General features: G+C 37.8%; 1 long non-coding RNA gene across 1 annotated transcript; it reads left to right on the top strand.

Moving 5' to 3' along the window:
- The first annotated feature begins 3,289 nt into the window (after positions 1–3,289).
- LOC136250683 (uncharacterized) lies at positions 3,290–3,569 on the top strand. The gene is made up of 2 exons (XR_010698641.1): positions 3,290–3,384; positions 3,442–3,569. It is a non-coding gene; the product is annotated as an uncharacterized lncRNA (long non-coding RNA).
- Positions 3,570–6,000: the final 2,431 nt, after the last annotated feature.

The raw sequence follows: 6,000 nt of genomic DNA, 5'->3' as shown, positions 1-6,000 counted from the left end.
CATTGTCAGCTTTAGATTCTGAGATTACTTCTCCATTAATAGATCTAGCAATACGATCACTCTCATGAAAATCTATTTCTGTTGAGCAATATGCAAAAAAATGACTGCCTTAACAATTTATTGTTATCTTCAGAAATGTGATTTTTTTTTGGAATAAACTTCATATAGTGGTTCTGATAATGAGTAATTTATGTCATTTCCCGTGGATTTCTTTATTGTTTGTATTATTTCGAACTAATTATATTGGCAGGACTGCAATAATTTTGGCACATCAATAGATTTTGAGATATCTAAATTCTCTTCAACTGTTTGCAGTTCATCACTACTTGTTTCCGACTCAGATGAGGAAGAATTTGATACTTCAACTCCACATGAAAGAAGTAATGCCTTTTCTTCAATGTTTGCTAAGTCTGTAATAGCTTCATGAACGGTTTGGATGTTTTTTTTATTGCTTCTTCTATTTCTGACATATTTTCAAATCTATATCTTTTACTGGCTTGAGTGGCACTGATACCAGAAGCCCGTTAAATTGCAAACTGTAAACATTTATGCTCACTATCAGATTTTGCAATACTAAGCAACAATTTAACAACAGATTTTTCAAGTGGAGTGCTGTTGTGAGAGGACTGCTGAAGAACAAGTTCTGCTCACCTATATTAATGGAAACCAGTGGCATTTGGAGCAGTTTTTGTCTTGCATGTTCAGCTGTATATTTAACTGCAGGAGATACTGTCTTAAATGCTTCTGAAAGCATACAAAATCCATTATCAAGTACAATTTGTGCCACTGTTAGCATTTCTTACAAGGGGTCATATGAAACCGAACACAATTAGCAGTACAAGCAGAAACATAGTTGAAAAACTAAAACCACATATTCCAGATACATATACATTTTTAAATTCCTGTATGGAAGTAGAAAGACATTTTTTTCAGATAAGTAACAGAAACAATTCATTTAACAGCCTCCCCATATCACGATGGGGGGCTATACTAAAAATACTGACTGCTTTCCGTATCATCTGTACTCTGTGGGGATTCAATATTATCTGGTGTGTTCTTTGTTTGCTCCTTTCCATTACCTATATCCTCATCAGAATTTACTATAACTCACCAATCTGTTTTCATGTGCCCCTTCAGAACAAGTTGCAGTAGAATCAGAATCTAGGTGCATGGTTTTTGAGCTCTGATTTTCAGCTTCGAAGCATTCTATTAAAACTTGGCTGTTGGAGACACTACGTTCATAGCTAGTCGGGCGTAGCCGGCCCGCGCGCTTAGCGCGAGGGTCTGGTGACAGCTGCATTCAGTACCAGTGCAGATGGAATGCAATTAAATTTGAAAATACGTGCGAAACACGTGGACAGTTACCTGTAACAGAGCGCGACAGCTACTGTGCTTGCACTTAAATTCCTCTACAAACCCTTACATTTGTGCTGGTTGTGGAAAAGGCATAAGAAGCTAGCCATAATCAGTGGGCAAATCGGGAATAACGTCATGCAATGTTGTTAATTTGTCACTAAGCGATCTGATTGGATGCACCAGTTTTCATAAGGCTGGCACAGGTACTGAATGCGGCTGTCACCAGACCCTCGCACTACATGCGCGGGCCGGCTACGCCAGACTAGTTCATAGCCAGATGACGATAATTTACTTTTTTCTTATGGCTATGATACCACTTAGACTGTTGTTACTTTTTATGTAGACATTTAAGTTCAAGATCTAATTTTCGTTTTTCTGATTTCAATGAAGATATTTGTTTTGTAAGTTTATCACACTGCTTATAATGATGCAGGTTGTTAGCTGAATCCAATCTGGTCTGTTATGTCTAACTTTTTCATTGATTTCTTCAATTCTTGACAGATGGAACTCTTTGTTAAGTTTAATACGTTTGGCATCTGAATGTGGACTTGGATTTAATTTATGTGAGCGAGATTTTCCTTTTTTGTACACAATACCATTAGCATCAATTACTTGCTTAGATTTTTCCAGCAGAGTTTTAAGATCTGATAAAAGGCTAGGAGTTTCAAGACAAAGATTCATACTACTGCGATTAATTTCATTTTCATATTTAGATAATCTTCTATTTCCCTGGCATCCATATATTTTAGAGTTTTCTTTAATGAACTTCTCACTTAGCACTATGAGATTCTTATATTCATTTTACAACACATGAATAGAAAACATAAAGTTACAAACTGTGGATACCATTGTTGAGTAGTCTGTGTACAACCCTGTTCACTTCGTTGCATGAGGGATGGATCCTGCACTGGAGCAGTCTACAAATGTTCCAACAAGAACATGTACAGCAATTGAAACACTGGAGTTAAATAATACAGGAGATCCTGTAGTACACAGCTATATGTGTTACCTCAAAAAACAAGCCATGGGAACTACAACAAACAAAATGTATTTGTCATGAGCTTATTACATGTGGTCCACAAAGACTTTGTAGGTGTGGTTCATGGGTGGGCGGTTCTGAAATTCTTGGAAACTGAACAATGAAACTTCCAGAATACACAACAACCCCATTTGTGATTTTTCTCCTGGAATACAGATAAGATGCCTTTCTTCTGAACAAGCCAGATCAATGCTAGCAGTTACAGGACAACATACAGAAAAGCAATATCCCACTTAAGCACATGATAGCAGACATTAATAGTGAGCAGCAAAGCCTGCTCACTATTAATGTCTATTAATGTCAATTTAATCCAAAACAAAACAATAGCTATAATGCTTTGTTTTGGTGTCTGCTCACTATTAATGTCTGCCATCATTAGCTATAAAGCACATGATGGTAGACATTAACAGTGAGCAGCAAAGCATGCTCAATATTAATGTCTATTAATGTCAATTTCAACCAAAACAAAGCATTAGCTATAGTTCATGTCCTACCTGTCTGCCAATATGAAAGCTAACTTTATGCATAAACAGCTCTCAGCTGCATAACCCTTGCCAAACTGGTCCCCAGTCAGGTAAGTTTATTTTACAACCTTAAATGCATTTTCATAGCTCTAGCTGCCTAATGTATAGCACAGGCTATCATACCTACACACATCAGCATATATGTGAAACCTTACTAGTGCCACAGGTTTGGCATTGCGGACTATTCTTATCACAGATTTGTCGTTTATTTCGCTACCATCACAATCAATAAACACGCTTCCCCAATCCTTAGTCTCCCTCTTCACTTGGATGAAAAAGTCGTAGCCTAACATCACATCATTAAAATGCTTGTTGATAGCGTCAATTAATAGCAGAACTTCTGCTTCCACGTCTGTTTTAGCCAGCTGTTCACGGTCATACACGAAATACTTCACTGTTCTTGTGTGGTCTCCCATCAAAACTAATACTGTTTTCTCCCTTTTCGTTTCCATTAAGAAGAATCACGTAAGGGTGCTAGCGCCTTTTGAAAACACACAAATGCTGTTTTTACCTTTGATATAGGCAAGAAGAAACTACAGGAATCTAATCTACCGCTTCGAAGACTGACCTAACTTTCTACTATACAGAGACCAAAGTATAAGATTGTACCTTGTTTCATTGACTCGCTATAGTCCCTGTAAGTTAACCCATACATTTTTTCATTCCGAGATACTGGCTGCTAGCACAGGTATCAAATTCGCTGTGAAGATTCTTCAATAAACTTGTGGAAACTTAGAGCATGGATTTGTCTTTGCAATTCTTCTTTCCTGAGTTATAAAGCAAGGAGCGAGTGCCGGCGAGCGAACTTTGACTTCTGGGCATTAGGCCTTGTAACTTTTTTTACAATGCAGTGTAGAACATGCGTACGCATATGGGGTGCCATTTGTCTCAAAACCCCAAAAATTGAGATCTAAACTAAATATCGTCGATATTTACTAAACATCGACGACATTTGCTAAATATCGACGACATTTAGCTAAACATCGACGACATTTGCTAAATATCGACGACTTTTGCTAAACATCGATGATATTTACTAAACATCAATGACATTTACTAAACATCGACGACATTTGCTAAATATCGACGACATTTAGCTAAACATCGACGACATTTGCTAAATATCGACGACTTTTGCTAAACATCGATGATATTTACTAAACATCAATGACATTTACTAAACATCGACGATATTTACTAAACATCGACGACATTTACTAAACATTGATGACATTTGCTAAACATCGACGATATTTAACAATTCACCTGCTTTTGCATTTTAATTTTCTGCGAATCCTTCAGTATAATAATATTATAGGGGCTTATGCTTGTAAATACTAATTGCTGATTAGCTGCTTGTGACTGTAGATGAACCATCTGTGGTGCTATGCGTGACTCATTAGGCTTGTTTTCATTCGGATGAGTCCATGACCTTTAATGGAAATAATTGCTGCGCGTTTATTAAGATCAATGTTGCTGTCATTGGCGACGAGAGGAACTGATCTCATCTGTAACTAAGGATGTGAGGTATGAAGTTACCTTTTCAGTTGTAAATGTGACAATTTGTAAACTGCACGTGTTTCACTTTTCATCCCTGGGTGCCAATACTCTCAGTGACAGCATTATTGAATATAATGCTGTCCGCTGTCACTGAGAGTGTAATTCGGCTGAGTATAATTATTTAGTTGCATGAATCAAGTAGTGTTTTATTTAGTTGTTTATTAATACTTTACAGGACTGTAATGCACCTATCAATGTAATTCCCGACTACCACTGATACGGGCTAAGTGTAGGGGATGGTGGGGGAATTGATCGCTACATTTCTCCGACATAGTGGGATCTATCTTCACTAAAGAAATTCACTCAGACAGCAAAGCTGTGTGCTTTCAGGTTAATTAGGAAGGAGTGTCTCGGGTGCTAGCTACTACGTTCGTACTAGAATCCACTCGAACTAACTCATCACTAGACCAACGCCACACAACCGTACAAATCCCCTCCTAGCCCCAGTATTCCCGGGGGTTACAAGTCGAGACTTGGTCGTGGTTTGCATTGCCAGTACTTCCCCAGTAGGTGGGGAATTGTAATTTTCAGTGAAGCAAATCCCCACCTTCCCCCACCTCAGCCCGTATTAGTGGTAGTCGGGGATTACATTGATAGGTGCATAACAGATCAGTACACAAAATTAAACTAGTAAAATAGCTTGTTGTAATATTCATATGAATCTCAGCAGGCCACAATTTGAGTGCTCTTGCCAGACCAGTACTTTTTATTTAGTCAGATTTCCCAACCAAACAATATAATATGGACTTGCCTGAAAAGATGAAATTCTGAGATCATTTCAACTTGTCAACTAGCTACACACAAGGGTAGTTCTAGAAATTTGCTGCCTGGTCTCCCAACTCAAAGGTAGAGCAACTTGTTAAGCTTGATTGTCAGTTGTGCATTATTGGTTGCATGCTTTTAATTCACCCTCAAGGAATTTTAATATTGGTAACTTAGATCAAGATACTCTAGTAGAGCAGTCAATATTAAATTACTCTGATAGAATCATCAACATTATAGAGAGGCAACAAGGATAATTGAAGAATTTTATTTGCTAGAGTCATCCATGTAATTTATTTTATAGCAGGTACAGTGGAACCTCTCTTATCCAGGTAGTCTGGTATACTGTCCTTATCTCAGAAATATCCGTAACTGGTAAAGTTAACTGTTCTGCAATGTTACTATTGCTACTATACATTTTAGTGGGCAGAAGGGGAAGTCACTACAGAGCATTCGTGGTCACTTCCCTGGGTTGTAAATTTTTTTATCATCTAGCAACCAAGTGGTAGTTAGAATCAACAAGCCACCTAACATGTAAACATCCTATTGTCAATAGACTACAGGCCACATGCTTGTGACTAATTTGGACTGTCTGGGCCTGGATAAAAGAGGTCCAGATAAGGGAGATTTCAAAGTTATTTCACAGGTCCCTTAGTCCTGTAGAGCAATGTGTGAGTCAGAGGCTGTACAGTTGAATTACAAAGTGCAAAATGATTCCAGTTTGTGTCAACGAACGCCTATCTACTGTATCAGTGTGAA

This window comes from Dysidea avara, chromosome 3 (assembly GCF_963678975.1).
Source record: "Dysidea avara chromosome 3, odDysAvar1.4, whole genome shotgun sequence".
Classification (NCBI taxonomy): Eukaryota; Metazoa; Porifera; class Demospongiae; order Dictyoceratida; family Dysideidae; genus Dysidea; species Dysidea avara.
Note: the sequence above shows the minus strand (reverse complement) of the source record. Positions and strands in the feature narration are given on the sequence as shown.